The sequence below is a fragment of the Corvus kubaryi genome, unplaced genomic scaffold (genome assembly GCF_017639235.1).
Source record: "Corvus kubaryi isolate FWS band 111438036 unplaced genomic scaffold, C.kubaryi_AGA036_p1.0 136, whole genome shotgun sequence".
Lineage (NCBI taxonomy): Eukaryota > Metazoa > Chordata > Aves > Passeriformes > Corvidae > Corvus > Corvus kubaryi.
This window is the reverse complement of record NW_024580670.1, coordinates 7836571-7856950: the sequence shown is the minus strand read 5'-3', so window position 1 is coordinate 7856950 and position 20380 is coordinate 7836571. Positions and strand designations below refer to the sequence as shown.

General features: G+C 37.4%; 1 long non-coding RNA gene across 2 annotated transcripts in view; it reads right to left on the bottom strand.

Annotated features, from left to right (window-relative positions):
• LOC121658428 overlaps positions 1 to 20380 on the bottom strand; it is a 62359-nt gene that overhangs the window by 3451 nt on the left and 38528 nt on the right. For both annotated transcript variants that reach the window (XR_006013966.1, XR_006013969.1), the window contains exons 3-4: positions 19325 to 19456; positions 16657 to 16787 (exon numbers count right to left, since the gene is read on the bottom strand). This is a non-coding gene — a long non-coding RNA (uncharacterized LOC121658428). The remainder of the gene's footprint in view (positions 1 to 16656; positions 16788 to 19324; positions 19457 to 20380) is intronic.

Sequence of the window (20380 nt, the reverse complement as noted above, 5' to 3'; positions counted from 1 at the left end):
TTGTAGAGAGATCATTTTCAATTTGGTAGCCAAGAAAGTCTCTTACACAGCTACTTTTATATATATCCACTGTAGGGGAATGAAGTTGTTAAACATTACTGTTATTCCAGCACTTCGAGTAATCAGAGAGGCTGGGCTCAAGCCCAAACCTTGAACTTTATTTTACATACTAAAGAACATTAGTATGAAAGACAGGTTTGATATATTTGCTGGAGCCAGTACCACTAAGAATTAATGCAGTTCGCTCTTGCTGCTGTATTCATGAACACTGCCACAAATAATGACAAATACTCCAGTTATCATGGTTTATCCTGGAAACTCACATTGAAGACATTGTTGTCACTAATCCATGAATGTGGTATCAAGTGTCATTATTTAACGCCAGTAGAATGCCAGGATTGCCTTTTGATGCCATTGCTGTGCATAATGTCTCAGTATCTGTACTTCCATACAGCAAAGTCCCTTGTCCAATCCCAAAAATCAACTCCATGCTGAAGTGACAGCATCAATTCCCCTGCTGTTACACATTTTGTCAGCCCTTTGTGATACTGCACAGCAACAGGTCCCTTGAGACATTTGTCTGCAAAGCTACCCCAGATATGTCCCTTTTACGGTGTGTGCACCTGTCTTCTAGGATTATGCAATTGAGAATCCAGTAGTGGCTGCTCCTCCTATATGCACTGGATCCTGAGAAACATCCTGACCACTCATTTTGTTTACAAAAGCAAACACAGTGGGAGCAATTCCCTTATCTAGTACAAGTGAAGTATTTTGCCATCACAAGGTCACTTTCTTTCTTAATGATCATACTTTTCCCTTCCTGACATGCTTTACTGTCATTAATTGTTAAGGAGACCATATAATTAGTAAAAGCAAAGACCATCAGACTTGTGTATGGACCATTTTGCTGCCGTTTGCAGATGGAATTCCAAATCAAGGGATACTGTGTGAGATGATGTGCCCATCACACTCTGATGAAAATACACTCCTTTTATGTGAGTTGTCCCTTGTTGACTCATATTTTTAAATAGGATTCAAAAACATTTCCTCTTTTAAGGTCAGCAAGAAAAGTTAAAAATTTAAGACAGCTTTGTTGTCCCAAACACATACTCATGATACTGTGAAAACACTTTACTGAAGTATATGCTGAAAAAGCAGACACTCCAGTAAAGCAGCACATCAGAAAATCTGCTTAAATATGTCAGAAAGTTTTAAAACCAACAAAAAAACCCCACCAACGAACAACCCTGAATGTTATTCAACTGTGTTGAAAACAAACTGCAAATTCTAATCTCTTTGAATAGCTCTAGACATAATTCTCCACTTCTAACTCTGCAACCTCTGTCTGTAACCAGAGATTATGTATTATGTAAATACTTGGGACTGCTAAAATATGTGAGAGACACACAAAGAGGTGGGCTACTGCCACATCAGAAGCCTTGGCTTACCAAAAAACCAGCTTTAATATTCTATTACTAACAGAGAAATATAATACATACGCAGAAGTGAAGTGTGTTTCTAGATAATATGCTTCTAACATTCAGCTGAGCATGAAATCTCTTGAAGAAAAGCCTGATAGAGATCCCAGGAAAACATTCCTTTAGTTCACTGCTGCTTATTTGTCCGATGAGGCAGTTCACTTTGTTCCTCAATACTGGGCTACTTTATACTTATGAAGAAAGTATTTTTCCTCCCTCTAATCCTAGGAGGAGCATGAGCCCTTAATATCTGGACTTTGCCAATTTCACAGTTTCAGTAAGTCAGGTCCTTATAAAAGGTGTTTTGCCTGTAAAATGATACATGAGAATCTATCTTCCTCTGTGATGCATGAGAATTGTATTTCTTTTTCAGTGAATTCTATGGTTTTCATGTGAAACTATCTTACATGATATTAAATTACAAGCCTTAGAGTTGTGATGCTACATAGCATGTATTGTTTGTTTTTCAAACAAACTTTTTATTGTCTTTTGCCTCAATATTTGTTGTGTATCCAAGAAGTAGGAACATAGTTCTGAAGAAGTAAAAATGGTGTAAGTAAATGAAAATCCTGCAGTCTTTTCCTATAACAAGGTGATTCTTCTCATGGTCTTTCTGCTGGGTTGTGCAATTTAAAGTGCGTGTTTACTTCTTCTTTTTGTGTGAAATGATATAATTCACAATCCACAAGCTTCTGTGAGATCTTAGTGTGTAGCCATCAGAAAATCAGCAAACTATCATAGGATTTTTTTAAGAAGTTTTCACTCCTTTATTTCGTATTCAATTCTAAAGCTGTATTTTGTTGGTTTTATTTAGCTGGGATACAGAGATTGTAATGTGTTGGATTAGCACTATTCTAAGCGGGCTGGGCCTTAGGCGTTCATACACAGTTTCACTTCCACTTCTTCATTACTGTGATGCAGGTTTGCTCTCACTAAGAGACTTTTCTTCAAGACACAGTGTATTTCCACCGGTCAACTCACCAACTACTTCTTTAGGACCAACTGGCTGTTCCTTCTAACTTGCTTTTAGTCATTTCTCTTTTCCTCAAAACCAGGAACAGACTCATGTTTCAGGCAGAGTAACAATGATACTGCATCTAACCAAAACAGCCCCTTTTGTGAAGCCATTCATTAATTCCTCTCTGGTAACTTGTTACCACCAGATGTCTGCTGAGTTTACACCTCTGTGCATTTCCCTTGACTATGCCCACAAGACATCCACAAATGACTCTGAATTTTCAATAATAGCACCACATCCTTTTTTGAACCTTCCTCTTCCCTTCCTCAGCAGCTGCAGCTTACCACAGAACTACAGCCTCTCTTTGTGTTAGGTGTTGTACCTCTCTGTCGGGTGAAGGACTCTACAAACAGCACAAGAGTGTAAGATTGCTTTTACTTTCAGAATAAGGTTCATCACTCACGGTTTCAGGAAGTGAGTTTTGCATGGAAAGTAATGAGAAATATTCTACATCCAAACCAGGAAAACATTTCCAGGTTTGTATCAACAAGTAAAGTACAAAATGTTCTGGTTTCCCATAAGAAGCACTGGCAGTGAAGCCTACCCCTGCCAATAATGAAGCACATCTGAAGGAGAACTCAAAGTTCTATCTAAGCATGAGGAGTGGAGGCATATTTCCCTCCAGAAATAGGCATTCACTGAACGTGCTCACCAGCAGTAGGTGCAATTAGCTATGTCCAATTTACATTTGGAGCACAAAGGACCAGTTTTCACAGCATGCTTAAAACAGCAGACACAAGATGGGGTTTGTGAACACAATGTACAGTTTCTCAGTTCAATGGGAAACTTTACAAAATGTATGTGCAAGGTATAATTACAGCATGCCACAAATAAAATTTCAAAAGGATAATTGAAACAACACTCATATTCTTGGAAAAAGAAGCTGGTTAATTGATGTAGGTTCACAGATGTGTCACAGCACACAATACAATTAATAAAATATAAACACCAATTTTCAAATCAACACAGCTTGATAATTTGAATTCAAATTTTAAGAACAGCAAAAAACCCTAAAAAACACCACAAGTCTTCCTTTCATCTGTTTCCTTTTTCATGCTCTCTGTGGCCATTCAGACTAGTAGGAAACCAGCCAATTTAGTCAGAAAACTTTGCAGCATAGGAGGGAGTTTCATTTGTCATCACATGCAATAGCAACTGTCTCCATCAAGAATGAAGTTAATCAGCACAGACTAAATAAATTAGGTAACTCTTTAGATTGTTAACATTGTACTTAGAATGAAGACCAATCTTTGTCTCCTCATGCTGGAAAACTTCTCTTTCAAATAAATCAATTTTGTGGTTTGAAACTAAGGGGCAGTGAAATTCCTTACTGTATTTTTTACCCAAATATTTTTGGTAAGATACTCAGTTTACACAGGGGACACAAAGTGTTAAAACTATAAGAGTAAAAGGCAGAAAAGCAAACAGGTTTAAACACAAAGACTTCAGGATTTAATTTACTCTTATGATCACCGGTCATTACCTGTTTCTAAAAACAGTAAAGTTTTTCACTTTGGTTCAGGTTTTAATTTTTTCTGCAATGCTTGAAAAAAAGATGGTATATGGTGCCTATTTAATTAAAGGAGCAACAAAAACCTTAAGCAAGAGCATTTTAGTATAAAAGTAACTGGATCTTTATCACAAAAAAAAAAAAGCAAGGAAGCTTTCATGTACAACAGAAAACTCATTTAACCTTCAAAATCTGCTAGGCAATTTTGTGAGGAACCAGAGCAACTAAAACACATATAACAATAATTAAATAGAAAAGAAAAGGTTGAGCATCACATATGTTATCTACAGAAGTTATTAAACAATAGGTGGGAATATTAATGCAAAGAATAATCATATTGTTATACTATCAAGGGCATACATCAAAGTGGAGTACCATTTTTGCAAAATCAAGGGAAAAATTGCTTTTGTTTTGGCACTTGGTTTGACATGGTATGTCAAAAGAAATTATAAAATGTTTTCAAGATATACTGAGTATGTTACTTAGGAAGTATTGTGCTTTAGAAGACAGGAAGAAACGAAGGCAGGAAAGTTGAGGGACACAGAGCTCTTAATGCAGCATAGGTAAGCATGGTTACAATCTTTGGTCTTTGTCAAACTAAGCCTAGTCTTACAGACAAGCTCAGGGTGAGAAATATGGTTCATATGGATTTACAGAACTTACATAAAATTCAAAAATTTTTACATGAAGGGTTTCATTTTGAAAAGCTTGAAATTATCTTTTCCCTCTGAAGATTTCATAAGTTAAGTTGGTTTAGAGCTCTGTTTTACAGAGAAAAAGGGACTAAATTTCTCTTGTAAGCATCTCACTGGAAGTAACAAAACCAATCAGAGGTTTACTCAACTGTGTTTTAAATTGGTTGATGGACTAATGTTGAAGGGCTTGGTATTAGCTATGGAGTAATTTTTCTAAAATTTCCATATGTCAGTGACACAATGTCATTTAAGGACCTTTTTTCTAAATCACATAAAACCAATTTCAATCGGTTATTGTTTTTAATCAAATTCTGCTAGCCTATCTTAGAGCTTGTCCTTTGAATCCATAGATTACCTGAAGGAAACTTACCTTGAGAACAGTATAATAAAGTATTGACAAAAATGTAACTTACCCTTTGACAATACTTGTGCTTGTGAAAAACATTCAGTGGTTGAAACAGCTATGCCAGGAGCTACTTAAATGCAGTTGCACTCTTGATTAGACCACAGAAAACTGAGAAAGCTGAAGAGTTTCCACACTCCTGATAGCTTAAATGTTTTGTGTTTTCCTTTTTGTGCTCTATTTTGAGTAGGTAAGGGATATTCTGGTATTTTTAGATTTATTTTTGTTTGGTTTCCCTGGAAAATGCTTTTTTCAAGGGGATGGGGGGATTTAAAACTGACTGTAGGTTTCATAAACTCTGTCTGCTCATACCTCTGTGAGTATCTATGCAGTCAGCAAAGGAGAGGAGCTAGAAAACACAGGAACAAGTTTTAAACTGTTCTAAAATACTCTCTCATAGTAATTTTTATTGCAGCATATTTTGACCTTTTAAGTCATAAGGAACTGATATTATTACTGTACCTTTGGTAAATGGGAATCATCAAACTACTGTTCCTCAAAATCATTCAGAACAGCTGCAAGGACAGTTGATCTCTGGAGCTGCTGGTGGGGAAGGAGTGCACAGAGTAGCACAGTCTCTCCCTGGTCCCATGCCATGCTCCCCATGTCAGATAAGGCACTGGGAACAACTGAGAACAGTGGTCCTCCCCTTCTGACCTGCCAAGCTGTCTCTATAGATCTCGTGTCACTGCGAAGAGGGCAGAGTGAGCCTCCACAATGGAAATGGCACAGCACAAATACCCAGTGCAAATTCAAACTTAGTGTAAGTGGCTTCTGCAAGAGGAAGCTTCACACCAGGTGTCACAATTATGATTCGGACATTAAGAAACTTTGGTTGGTGCCGTTTCTTAACCAATATAAATCACAAATATGACCTGAAAAATTCTTTATTTGGCAGCTGTAGCCAAACAGTTTTCTCAACTCCTGTTCAGAATGTGTCAAAATTATTACTTTAACCATTAACTGGATGTCAATATGCTTTTTGTTTGTTGACATTGGGTTAGGATCACTAATAGTTCGGGTAATATGTATTCTTGTTTATATTTGGGAGTTTTAATGAAGGACATATGGCCCTGTCTTATATTTCTTTCAGTAAGAAACCCATGGAGTTTTGAATAGGTGTTCCTTGCCTAACAGAAGACCATGACCGGTTTTCTCTGGCATTAATCTGGGAATATAGTCTGCAAGTAGGAAGGCAGCACTAGAAGCAGGCATGGCCCTGTGCAAAGACTGACAAAAATTCACAGCACTCAGTGTCACAGTCTCAGCACAGTCTTGTCACTTTATTCTCACCTATATCACTCCTTTGGGGAAAGGAAAGCATTCCAAACTGGAGCAGTGAAGTGCCACTACCAATGGTTGGAGAGAGGGAGAATCTAAAGGGGTGTGGGTTTATTGATGATTCACAGTAATTAACTGAAGGCTGCCACTCTGCTTTCTCCTTCATCAGTACTCTTTGGCCATGGCTGCTGTGGGCTCCCTAGCAAGCGTTTAGAAGTGAGCCTTACCAGCTGAGACTAACCTTATAAAAATACAAGCTGCATGAATGAATCAAAAGCTATATTGCTAAATTCTAGGGGAAGACCAAGATATTTGAGGTTTCAAATCAGTCCCTTATAAGCCTCCCAACTGGATTCATTATGAAGCTGCTTGTCTTTTAGAACAAAATAATTCAATAGAGAAACTCAATGGTCTTTAAATTGTTGTTTTGCTTTCATACTTTTTTTTTTTTGTGAAAAAGGTTAGAGTACAAAGCAGAACTGCGTACCTATCACAAGAAACTTCTAAGCAAAACAAAATTAGCATGAGAAGCAAATAGAGCAATACAGAGAAAAATGGTGCTACTCAAGAAACAGATAGTACTGTTAAGATCCCTTAGTTGGCAAGACAGCAAGCCTGGAGTGATTGCCAACAGAGTGGCAACAAAAACATTCAAATAAATTCCAGTCTCGCAAACATGAGGCCACACAGGAACATTTAAATGCAATGTAGTATGCTTCCTTAAATAAGTGGTGGGAAAAAAATCCTTTTATTTTGGTAGAGGAGAATTTTATATTTGGTAGAGGAGAATGACTATAAGCTATAGGCAGAATTTTAACCTAGCTTGGCATTCCACTCAGGCAGTGAGTAGGCAAAAAGGCTTGACTTAGCTGATATATTTTATGATTCCTGTAAGATGGGGAAGGATTCTCTAGTCCTCACTCAGTCCTCAAAATGCACTCTCTGCTTAAAAGCAAAGCAGGATGCAGTTGGATCTGGTAACACCATAGCACAATACAATGGATAGATTTGGAATAGGATGTAGATAATAGGATATGTAGAAACTCAGTAAAAGACTATTCCATCTTGCAGCGGCAGTGTTCGAAGGAGTGCAACCCTGTCCTTGGGCACTGAGGTGAAATTATAACCAACTTACAGTGCTGAAAAAGAAAGTTGCCATGTTTTTTCCTAATACCTACATTCTCAGTTCTACCCTTTGCTATGATCTGTCTCCACAGGGAGCAGAATCTGGCTCTGGCTGCTCTAAAATTTTTATGTGATGTTTGATAAATGACTCTTGGTTTCAGTCTCTTTTCCATAAGACTTCATTTGAATTTTAATATATTTAGCATAAAATGTAAAGTCTATCCCTGTGCAGGTATTTTCCCTATTACAAAACTGCAGACATTCCACTTGAATGCTATGAAGGATTATACCTGAAGAATACTAAGATATGTAAATATTTGTACACTGACATCAACTTAAGCAGTGCAGAACAAATTTTACTAAATCAAACAGAATCTGATGAAAAATTTCAAGATTTAGAATAAGTTCATATTTTTTACCCTGCCTTCAGTCAAACAAGCCAGTGAAAAAGATATCACTGGAGTCTGAGGGATAAAATTGAACTGAGTTTTCATGTTAAATTCACTTTTAGCTTTTTTGGGTTTGTTTTGTACTTAAGAATATGAGGAAGCCTTTTAAAGCATGCATTGCAACTCACTTTAGAAAATCTAAAATTCAGAAAATTCTTTCTTTGAACTATCCAACATGGTCACCCATGACTTAGAAAAACCGTAATAATTTCATGCAGGAAGGAGATTTTCATAATCTTGCACAATAGGAAGTGCATTGTGTTCAGTATCTCATGTAATGAGCCGATTGTAACACCTCAAGTGCAATGAGGGTTTTAACCTTGAAATCCATACTCTGTTTCTGTAATCAAACATGAATAGTATTAAATGTCAAAGAATGGTTATCATTCTGAATTTTTCCACTTACAAATAAACATACAGTAAATATGGTGCATAGTGCAGTTTTACTGCACAGCATAAGTTGTATCTGCTTTGTATTTAGCATTCAGTAAGATACAAATATGAGTCTGCAAGAGATGGTTTGTAAGAATTCACCTGCATCAGTTTCTCCCCTCTTTGCTTAGCAAAGAGGCATCTCACTTTCCCCACATGTGGAGGGATGTGAGGTAAAGAAATGATGGTCCAGAATCAGAGCACAGTGTTTGAATTGAGGTTTTAAACATCATACTCTGGCAAAGAACCTGTGACAGACGCAGAGGAGCACCCAGTAGTGCGGGCACTGTTCTGTTTCCACTCCCTCCCTTTATGGGAACAGAGAACCTCTGGCAGGTGCTGGGCTTGAAATTCAACAGTAATGTATTGCCACACTGGAGACAATTGTGGAGTTAAAGCTGCACAACAGTGGAAAAGTAGTGGGGGTTCTGTCCATTTTTCATACATGTTTACTTGTTAATGATGGGGACCATATTGAATAACACTGCCATGTTGCAACAAGCCTTTAGTAAATATTTAGGAATATTCATTTTGTATTTAGTTGGGCCCAGTAATGTCTTTTTATTACTTTAATTACTCTTGGTATGAAAAGGCTTTTATATACTTAAGAAAGAAGACAAACAAATTGGAAAGTGTCCTGTAGCCAAGATTTGGGAAAGGATAAAGACAGTACATCCTTAGACATTTATATTTATTTCCAAACTACAGACTGGCTAAGATATTTTATTCTGTGCAAACACTGGCAAGAGATCAATATAAACAAAATGATCCCAGATGAGCAGCTCCAGCTCATTGTTATGGCCATTTCTCCTGCAACTGCCTGGTTTAGCTATTGAACAATTGCTGGTATTTCTGACTTGAAAGTATCAGTTACTTTCCTGTGAAGAATCTTGGAAGCGTGGAGTAAGTGACAGTGGAAAATTGTATACTATGATGATATAAATGATATAAAAAATCATGGGGTTGAGGATAAATCTTTTATTCATAACTATAATTTTCATGCTATTGCATCTCTATTTATCAGCCTTCATTGCATGCCAGTTTTCACATTCATTCTTTTGGCACTACAGCTCCAAGCAGCTCTAGCCAATAAGACAGATACTCAAGATCTCTATCTAAACTTGCATTTTCTAGGGCATAAGTTAAGACCAGATGGAATCTGAATTACAAAAGAATTATAAAAAGTAATCCCTATTAATAACCTGTAAAAGCAGACTGAGATTTTGAAATGTAGTCTGCATATTGTCCTTTTAGATAGTGTCTGAAGATCTTGTTTTATTTGTCATTATTGATTCTGAATGAAATAGTTAAGATAGCTTTTACAATAAAAAAGCTACAGCTGGAGCCCTGATATTTACAATAAACTTTGGCTTTAGTGCAGTTAATATAGTGTCTGTTTTTACCATGCAAAGCTTAATTTTTACAAAATTCAAAATTTCAGTATCTATTGAGTTGGCAATAAGAAATTGCACAGAGAACTTGAAAGAGGGAGTACTTCCTTGTCGTTGCTATAGAGGGACTTCTAATTGCACAACGTTAAGAAAGCAACTTCTGTGAAAACTCATGATGCAGCTCAAAGAACTACTCACACCCAATAAATTAGTCAGATGAGAAAAAGGTGCCTATATTAATAGACCAGCCTTAAGTGCCAAGCCTGCAGCCACGCAGTGTGCCATCATCCCACCTTAGCTTTCAGCCTGTGGTGGTGCATTCCCCACCCCTCCACTCCTTTCCAGGCTGCAGTGTGATCTGAGAAATGTTTGTTAGGCCTTGTCCTTGAAAATACCACCTGGAATCAGCTCTTTCAGAGCATACCAAAAAACACTGTCTGTTCCCAGGAACTCCTAGCAAGCTTCTGTTTTTCTCATGACCAGCCTTGGAAAATATTTCTCTGGCCTGAATGGCATAACATTCCTATTCTCACACTTTGAAAGAACGTGCCAACCCAGACTGTAGCCAGGATGAAACATTGTTGTGACTAAAGCCCGCTCTCTTGCAACCCTGTAAACAGCGGTCCAAGATGGGGCCCTTTGCGCTCTCCTGGGCTGCAGCGGGCCTGTGACCAGCATCTCCCTCTGAGTGGGATGCATCTCAGAGCCAGCAAACCCTCAGGTTTGCCATACCTGGAGCATCGCCGAAATACGACGTGCACTGGGCCGACACCCTCATTCCTCGAGGCCCGATCCTTCGCCTCTTGAGAGATGCAAAAGCATCGGACGTGAGGATTTTCCCTGACTTCTGAGGGACAAATTTTTCCACAGGTGCCTTATCTTGCGCTGACTGTTTCTGTCTGCATGCATACCATTTGCTTATATGCTACAGCAAATCTGGAAGTTAGGTTAAGTTATAGTTATAATTTAGGATAAATGCTGTTAAGTGTTATTTCTCTGTTAGATTGTTATGGTTAAGCTATAAATTAAGCTATAAGTTAAGTTAAAGTACTGTTAAGTTTAAATGTTGTTAAGCTTTAGGCTGCATTCCTTTTCATCCTTGTTTACATTGTCTTTACACACACATCCACACACCCCCCTAGGTAGTTTTCTATTCATTTCTGCTTTGATTGCCTGGATTTTGTTTGGGTTTTTTGTTGCTTGCTTTCCCTTCTTGTGCCTTAGTTGTCCTTTGTAAGTAGAGTGAATCTTGCTAACGAGCCTGTTGTGCTTTCTAGTTTAATATTAAATCTGACTTTTGCTCATACCCTTGTTGGTGATTTTTTGGGTGGTCTCAAGCACACATATTCGGGACACAGCCACACTTGCAAACATGTATCAACATCAGCTGCATGTCCTGGAGAATTCCCTACAATTAGAAAACCTCCCCAGGCCCTAAACTTACATGATACTCCAAATATCTACATGATTCAAGTTTTGATTCTGTGGAGAAATCATTGTTTAAAAAACACTTGTGTACATAGATACCCATACTGTGATAGTAGTCATAGCATAGCAGTAGTACTTTTAGGCATTTTTGTTAGACAATACCCCAAACTTCCAAACATAGCAACCTGTATCAAGTCATGTCAACAATAAAAACTGAAGTCCTTCCAGTTTTGAATTAGGGTTGCATAATGCCACAATTTAAGGATGTTTTTATTGCTTAATGATAATTAATAAAGTATTGTTTCAATTGTTCTTTGAAGTATTGTGGATGGAGCACTGCAGGAAAACACGCAAATGAGAGTGTGGCTATACCAGATATTTTTAAATAATACATTGTCCATAAATATTTCAATACTATTTTTTGAGCAAGTGCACATGAAGGATTCCCTCAAGTTATTCATTAGCTCTAAAATAGGGCCATCTTCATTCTACACAAATTTTTTCTCTGTGTGAAAACATTTCTTACCTGAAAAATACTGCCCCAGTTCAGCAAGCACTTAAGCAGAGGAATAATGTTACTGTGTTGCAACTTCTGCTAAAGCCATCAGTCTCGTTGGAGGCTTAAAGTTAAAGCTATGTACAAATGCAGAATCAGAATAAAACCCTAACCCAGCTGAAGCAAATGGCAGTATTCCCATAGGCTACGATGATGCCAGCATTTAATCACACAGTTTTCAGATTCAAACACCTGCATCCAACAACCATCCTTAAACTGCTATTTCTAATTCCACTATTTTAAATTAGCAAAAATGAACAGGCATTATTCTTATATAGCTGCATATATGACAAATATATAAAGCACATATTTTAGTATTTTTATGAGGCAGTCTGCAAGTCCTACATAGAAAATCCCTTAGTCATAAATATGGCAACACTGTCCATTTACAAACCGACAGAAGGAAAAGAACACAATAGATGAGAGCTAAAAATACAAGCAGCTACATCTGTAATACAGAAATATAAAAATAATAAGGATGGGAGAGGACAAAATAGAATTCAAGTTAATGGAGCAACCTGGGAGAAGAGATGAAGAAAATAAATACACTATGGATAAAAGAAAACAAATATCTCCTAAATCAAAAGGAAGGTCATCTGATACTGGCCAGAGAGAAAAAGGATTGCTCAACATCTACATTTTTTCCCTGTATTTAATATAAAAGAAAAGGAAAGCATGGAGCTCAGTGAGATAAATATTAATGAGGTTTGGGAATATCTAGCAGCAGAATTAATAAAAAGGAAGTAAAAGAATATTTAGATAATTTAAATATTTATTATTCAGAAGATCTAAATCATATTCAACCAAAGGATCTTAAGGAATTGACTGAGATGGATCTGACAGACTTCTTTGAGACCTCACAGAAAAAAGGTTACATAGCAAAGGATTGAAGTGAAATAAATCCTAGGAAGCAGAAAAAGGTAAAAAACAGAGGATTTCAAGCAAGTTCCCACTTTTTCCTGCCGTACAGAATGTGACAGTAAATATATAATTAATACTGTATCATTTTGTCTTGGGATGACTTAATGCACAGCAACATCAGAATATTCTTTTGAGGCTCTAAATTCTGTCTCTGTCCATCTCTCTCTACTTCATTAATGTCATTCAGTCTTAGTCATTGCTGAATAAAATCAAAAGTTAATGGGTGTCAAAAAACTCAACCCAAATTAAGATTTGGAAATAAACAGATTAGTTGCACAATAAAACAGAATATTTAGCTACAAATTTGTGAAAAGTTAAAGAACAAAATTATAAAAGGAAACAAGAAGGGTACAAATAAAATTACTTAGAATTACTTAGAAAACAAACTATACATTTGTTTTAAAGTACAGAAGTTCTGGGATGCAAAAGTTCAGCTGCAGTATAACGCGGTAAGATGGAAAGCAATACCAGTTCTCATGCAAAGTGATACAAGATGTGACATAAGTCTGAGTTAGGAACTGTCTGTCTGAATCACATGACCGTGGGCCAAGGTCATGGATTGGTCACTCAGAAGTTAGTTAGTAAGATTACTGTTCAAAATATATTATTGCATAGAATCACATCTGGGACACAAATGGATTCCCAGCTTGGGAGCTGCCACCACTATCTCCCGTTCATCCCATTCACAAACTGTTCACATCCTGTATTAAGAGACCGCTGGATGTTTGACACTTATTCCTATTGGAAGTTGTTACAGCATGTCGCTCCTCCAATGGCCAAAATCTCCTAATTTTCAGCTAAAATAAATGCATTGCCAATGTGAAACTGCCCATTATTGGCAATACTTTTAATTTAAATATTTACCCTCTATGTCAGGTGTTTGCCTCTCTTCATTGTTCGCAGACATTAATCAGAACCTTTCCCAGCCTGTTTTTTTGACTAGACAAGTCAAATTCTATGCATTTTCTTTAATCACATTAGTAATCCTGTTCTTTCAGGCTGGGATTCTCAGTCATATTCAAGATCAGGTCTTACATCACTGTCTAAATGGAATACTGTTTCCCATACCTTCCTGATACATCCTAAGATGAAGTGTTCTCTCTTCTATTTTGCATTAGTCCTTACAGTTGTCTTGCAGTATCCTTTTGTAGACTTTCACCAATTAAAAGCAAAAATCCTTTTTCATCTTTGAACTCATGACTTTGCAGTGTGCAATATCAAATGCCCTTCAATTTGTATTTCTGAGATCATCAAATCATCTAAGTTGACCCACATGTTATTCTAGTCCTCTTCTGCATTGATTATCTCACCTGGTTTTCTGTTTTGAGGAAATTACTACATTTTCCTTTCTGTGTCATGCTCATTAATGAAAATATTAAATGAGTCTTTGAAGAACTCCATTAGCATGCTCTTTTCATTGCAATGCTTTCCCTTTAAATTGTTCTCTTTTAGATACTTCGTTGCCTACTTTAGATTTCCTCTACTATTCCCCAACTTCTCTTGCTTAACTAGTAATTTCCCAAATGGTATTATATCAAAACCCTTTATAAAGTCCAGATGAATGAGACCTGCTTCATTTCCTTTGTCAAAAAATCAGTTACTTTATCTGAGAAAAAATATCAGATGTTACTAAAGTTACATTTTGCTGGTGGTTTATTCTACGTTCTGATGAGACTTACAGTGCTGTGTTCTCAATTTCTAAAAACAGCTATATGCTTCACTTATCCACTATCTGCATGTTTCTTAAATTTTCATGAGAATTTTTAGTATGCAGAGGCAGTACTCGTGCTCATCGGCCACATTAACACAATGGCTCTTTTGGAGCCATTACAGTTGATCGTGCCAATGATCCATGGATTATATACTTTTATAAGGTCTGGTGCACTTGCAAACAAAAGGTTTTTTTCTTTGTGTTTCTGTTTCTTAAGAGACACTTTGTCTTCCTCCCCAAATCATCCTTTAATATTCATGCAAAGCAGCCGAACAAAGGAAACCAAGCCACAAAAATTCTAGCTAAGATGATGTGATGAATACACTTAATCCTGGAGCAGAAAAGTAATTTCTGTCTCTGATGTACGTTTTTTGTGGCTGCTTTTCTGTTCTGTGCTTCTGTAGTACAGAAAGGCCCCGACCCACTCTGGGGATCATAAGCACACATGCAAATTCAGTCCCATTTTTAACCATGCATACAAGAGAGAAACTGTTCCCTGAGAAGCACAGTTGTGGTTTTATCTCTTTCGTATCAAATGTTGCCACTTATCTCTGACTCTCCCCATTCCCAAATAAAACTATTCTGAAGCAGGTCCATGTTTGCTTCTGACCATCCTGGTAGCATTGGCCTCTGGAACAGAGAAAGCCCTGGAGACTCAGATCATGTCTAACAATGCAAATTGTTGAAGGTGTTTGGGAATTTGTTTGTCCTGCTGTTTTCAGGCCATGCTCTGAAGTTGGGACAAACGAGGAAGGGAATACAAGAGGAATGATGCCATTAGACAGATTTTCATGGTTGTCCTTTCCTAGTCCTTTCTGGTGACATCTGTGAGTATCTCGGGGAAAAGGCCATTCTAGAACCAACTGAAAGTAATCCTGTGCTGAGTGGAAGGATTCAATTAGCATTAGCTGCACTGCTGTGTTGATTCATCTCAGTCAAAGCCTCCCCATTGTCCCCACCATTTACACACTTGTTTCTTGCCTAACCCCATCCTGGATAAAACCAATTCATTTGCTGGACAGAGAGACCCTAATACAGATTAAAGGGCAGTGTTACACTGTGTAGACTCAATGTAGGCTGGGATAAGTTTTACTTCTTCCACACAATACAGAGCTCAGTGGGAACTCAGTCCACTTCACACTCACAGTTCATCCCAGATTTAGTGCAGATACAGCCAGTCTACACCTGCAGCATTAACTCTGTTCACTGTGTGCACAAGCCAGTTACCTGCTGCACACATGGTGAACTGAGTATTAATGTAACTAAGGACACTGGCCAGCAACAGGGAGACAGGAAACTTTAATAAAAACAAAACAAAGAACCTGGGGGAATTCAGGTAGGGTTTATCATACACAAAACTGAAAAATCCCAAAATAAATGCCAGCTTGATAAAAATGCAGGTACTGAATCTGCAATGATGAGTCTGGAGATGATTAATTAGATCACATAAGATTCCCATAAAAAGCCCTGCTGTAAGTTGCTTAAAAGAGAAATGTGATTTAACAAAAGAGCTTTAACATCCTTGCAACTCACAGTTCATAGACTCCTCACCAAAGAGTGAAGGCTTTGTTTGGAACATACCTGTGCTGAAGACCTCCTGTGTGACAACAGGAGAGTATCTTAACTTCCCTGTACCTTTGTTATTTATCTATAAAATTGATGATATATTATTCCTTTCTCCATCCTTTATCTCATCTGTTTAGATGTTAGTTTCTTTAAAGAAAAAAGTTGTCTCTCATAGCAAGGAAGAAAGACTGCAGACTCAGTAATAATAACTCCAAGACCTAGACATTGTCTGACAAAGTAAAATTATTTCCTCCTTGTCTCCTTGCTCATCAGCCAGGAGTATCAGGATGTGCAACTCTCTTATGAGTCCGTGGGTATATAATGGAAGACTGCATAGCTGGGGAACCACAGGGCATTCACAGGCTTTTACCAAGGGATATGAACTGTATTTGAACTAGGAGTAACTGACATTCAGGGTCTCCAACAGTACAGGTAATTTGGACTTATATAAGGAAGTAGGAAGTACTTGTTAAAAAGACAATTTGTGCAGAATACTGACCAGAAAAATAATAGATAAGGGCTATTTTCAGTAACTACTTGAAGTCATCATCCCAGTGAATTGGAAAAAAACACACGCTTACAAAACAAATGTATCCATAGAAAGATGAAAATGCCAACACAGAGAATACAAATGAAAAACATAGTGTATAAAATCTAGTTCCACCTGCAGTATTGCAGTCAGCTTTGATTACCTTATTAGGTATGGGATGCTATCACTCCTGGAAGGGTGCAGTGCAGGAAGTCAGGGTAGTTCCAGCTTATGTGTCTTTGATGCAGAGCAATGAGGAATAAGGCTTGTTTTCCCTGACAGATTTCAAGGATGCTGTAATAGAATAGAATTCAAAGTGAGACAGAGGTATTAAAGTTAGCTTTGTACTCAGCTAGAGACAACTAGACTCCTCTGAGAAACACATAGCTAATGATCACAGTCTAAAAGAGGGGCTGAAGGGGGGAAAGACTTTCTCAGGAGAGGAACTTATTTTCACAGAAGCTGTCCCTCTCTTTTGGGGACGCAGGTTACTGTTTGGTCTCCCTTGGACTGTGTAACTCCATTGGCCACTCCACTGATGAAGGCAGCTCTTACAGAGCATTAAAGTCACTCAAAGCAATTCCCATTATAGAAACAATACACTGTTAATATATGTAAGTTCTATAGTTTCATAACATCTTTTGTTTTGATTGCTATATAGGAGCAAGGCCAGGAGACAGAGATGTCACAGAGGCATTTAAAAACCAGGTTTTGTGAGGAACAAATAAGAATTCTTTTCCTCTACTAAGCAGATAAATTCTTCCTGTGCCTAATAAATAGGTTATAAAAGGGGAGTCTGCTAGTCTGAATGTTAAAAGGTCACCAATGGCCTCTTTTTGTCTATTTATAACAGCCCTCACCCCAACAGATTTTTTTGTGCCATAATTTCCCATGCCAACAAAAGTTTTATTTAATATTCTAATCCTCCTTGGCCAGATATGTGTCTTCTAAAATATGTAACCATTACAATTTCATGTGTTTGGTGATTGACATGAAGTTGTTAACAGTAAGAAAATATGTATTGCATCCTTGTAGACTTGTCGAGACTCTGGAATGAACATATGCTGTTAAGACTGATTTGTCTGGCAGTCCAAAAACACTCTGATTGTTGTGGCAGGCTCAGACTCAGCACTGAGTTACTTCACCATCCTTGCTCTATCAGACCAACAGAATTAGTAACTGAAGCCTCTTTGAAGGGGGAATACATTTCCATGTTCATTTTTTAAATCACTGTGAAAGGACTATGGACACTTAAGTTTCATGGAATGAAAAAAGGTAACACACTGGAGGACTGGATTTGCTGATCAATACTTTAGAATCCCACTTCCACAAATAATTTAACTTTCACAGCTGTAAAAGTCAGTATTGTTTTGTATAGTTTTAACAACTTCAGACTTCATTGCTCATTAAAATTACTGCATTTTTAAAGTATTGTTATAATTATAATATATTAAAAAGTTATATAATTTATAACTCCCATTTTATACAATTTAAATGAAGGTGTCCCTCTTTTGTCAGCTTGTACAAGTGGAATTATTGCTTTTATTCATACATGGTTTAGGAAAAGCACAGAATTACACTTTTTTTACAGACCTAATTTTTCACCCAAGAACAATTCAGTAAGAGCAAGATCTTCTAAAGTGCTTACACTGGCCTTAGGCACCTCTTTAGAGGTGACTGAGAGAGAGTGTAGACACACCACATCTAATCCTCAGATTCACTCTTCAGTTACCACTTGGAGTCTATAACTGTAAAACTTGTCCACCAGCAATTGATCATGATCATAAACAACCAAGAAGTCATTGATCACGATCACAAATGCCTTTTGCCGGTGAAGAGTTCAGAGTTTATCTCTATTTTGCTGAAATGTTTGAATATACAAATTGGAGATGTGACAGATCCATATTGAGTGACTTGACCCTGCAAATTCCATCATGTTGTCCTCAAAACCCAATTATTGATTATTCTAAGAGAGAATACTCATCTCTTGAACTCCTAGCACACTGCATGAAAAAAAAAGATTATTAATTGAACATTCAATATATTTGTATTTAGAGAGAGATAAAAAAAGTCACTGCAAATAAAATCTGTCTTTTCACTTGGGAAATGAAGAGTCTTGGACTCTTTCTCCAATGACTTTATATTTTTGAATTAAGTATACTACTTAAATAGAAATTATAACAGTCAAAACTGAGATCAACTCTCAAAATCAACCAGGCTGCAGGAAAACAGAAGGATGAAGATGTGTTTTAAAATCTGCTGAAGATAAAATGAGATTTGAGTCTGTATTTTTCATATTCTTTCTGCTCTAACCCTCAATCACCAGATAGAAGGCAGTGGCAACACCATTGCTTCTTCTCACTTTATTTTGTGCAGAGGGATCTGAAGCAGAGAGCCAGCCCCCAACATCTGCAATGTTCTGAGGGGGGAAAGTGTCAGAAGAGAATGGAGATTAAGAAATAATTTTTTCTCTCCTTGGCACTTACCATCAGTTACATTTGGCAGTGTCTTATTCAGTAATGTAGCTTTGGAAAATACCTAGTTATTCCCTGGCACTGGCATAGGGACACTAGTTATTTCCTCTAGTAGGGAACAAGAAACTCCCATGCTAAGCCAAAAAAATACATATTGCATACTGAGCCTAGGTCACCTTTGTGGAAGACTTATTAATTATACAGTGTTCAGGGGGATTCTACCAGCTTCAATTGTTCAGATGAATTTTTAATAAGTCACTATTAACATAAATGGAAAGTATGAATTGCTTGCATTATCCTGTATGCAGTGGTAGCAATGAGAGGCTTCTGCACGAAGGTCCAAGATGTGCTGTTTACCTAACAGGAGCTGACAGCTGAATGATCCCATTCTCCTGGGAATGTCTTGAAAAGTAAAACCAAAATCTTTTCACCACAGAGGAGTTCTATTTTACAGTAGCCAGAAAGCACCTGAAGCAGTTATCTGAAGAACTGAAAAGAAAAAGCAATATCTTAGTGATGTGCTCAGAGACTTACCTGGAGATGGAACTATGTTCTAAGAGAAAATTCAGTTGAGCCAAAGCTCAACATCTGGCAAAAAACCAAACTTCTGTTAGGAGAGTGTGTCTTTTCCTGAAGCATATTACTTACTATAGATATTTTCCTAAATATATTTGTTGTTCTTGAAAGAAAGGTTTAAAGACCAAAATTGTAATTCAAGGATTCATTATCACTGAGGATTTCCCAAGAAGTCAGAAAATATTTAATAGGTGTTGGCAATAAATTAGGTTGTCTTAACGCTTTTTGTATTTTGACTGTTGCCAGGACAGTGAGTCAACGAAGCACTACACTTGATGTGCCTAGACCTTCCACCCAGTGCAGACAGAATGGTTTTAAATTCAGAAAAGCCAACATTTACTTGAAGGAAAACTAGAAATTAAACTTTTTAATTAAATACTATTTTAAACAGGTGGGGAAGACAGAACTGCATTACAATGTTTTGTATGTAGCTGCCTCACATCCCTTGTAGGTGGTTTTGCTCCCAGTTAACTCAATGACTTCCTAAGTCACTGAGCAAATTCTGTTCTCTTGTTCCTTGGAAGGGAACATCTCTTGTGAGATTTGCCTGGCTTCATCCTCCTCACTTCTGCAGTGTCTTTGCACGAGCTTCCAGCCATCATCTTCATTCTGTATCTTTTTTGCTGGCCCCATGAAGCCTGGAATTGTTTCTGTCTCAACACACTTAACAGCTTCCCTGAGGAAGGAGCCTGTACAACCTCTCTGCAAGACTCCACCCAGATAGGCTTCTTGAAAGAACATAAACACAGTTGTGAAGACATAAATAAAACAAATACCATCTGTCATGCTAGCATTGCCCCATATGTGTAACCACCTTTTCTTAGTCTTTTCAACTGA